Source organism: Aegilops tauschii, chromosome 2 (assembly GCF_002575655.3).
Source record: "Aegilops tauschii subsp. strangulata cultivar AL8/78 chromosome 2, Aet v6.0, whole genome shotgun sequence".
In the NCBI taxonomy this organism is placed as follows: Eukaryota; Viridiplantae; Streptophyta; class Magnoliopsida; order Poales; family Poaceae; genus Aegilops; species Aegilops tauschii.
In genome coordinates, this window is record NC_053036.3 from 552,332,814 (window position 1) to 552,333,302 (window position 489).

The following is a 489-nucleotide window of genomic DNA, read 5'->3' on the forward strand; positions in this document are numbered from 1 at the left end:
TCTGGATCAGGGAAGATCATCATGTATTAGGGTATCTGCTGAATAACTTGTCGAAGGAAGTGCTTGTGCAGGTTACGGCCATCACCCATGCGCACAATCTCTGGACGGCGCTCGCGCACATGTTCTCATCGACCTCGATCTCCCGCATCAACAACATACGCATAGCACTTGCCAATGCGCAGAAGGGGCAGCAGTCCGTGGCGACGTACTTTGCCCAGATGCGCTCGCTGGCGGATGAGCTGGCAGCGGCGGGAAAGCCCCTGGAGGATGATCAACTGATCTCTCACATCCTTGCGGGGCTCGACATGGAGTACCAGCCGCTGGTCTCAGTGCTGGATGCTCGCACCATCCCAGTCCACTAGTAGAAAAAGGGCCTATTGTCCCGGTTGGTAAGGGCCTTTTGTCCCGGTTTTTGAACCGGGACTAAAGGGTCGTTACTAATGCCCTAACCCTTTAGTTCCAGTTCTTACACGAACCGGGACAGATGGG

General features: G+C 55.0%; 1 pseudogene; it reads left to right on the forward strand.

The window, feature by feature from the left end:
- The first annotated feature begins 257 nt into the window (after window positions 1–257).
- LOC120975143 (small nucleolar RNA Z247) lies at window positions 258–355 on the forward strand (annotated as a pseudogene).
- Window positions 356–489: the final 134 nt, after the last annotated feature.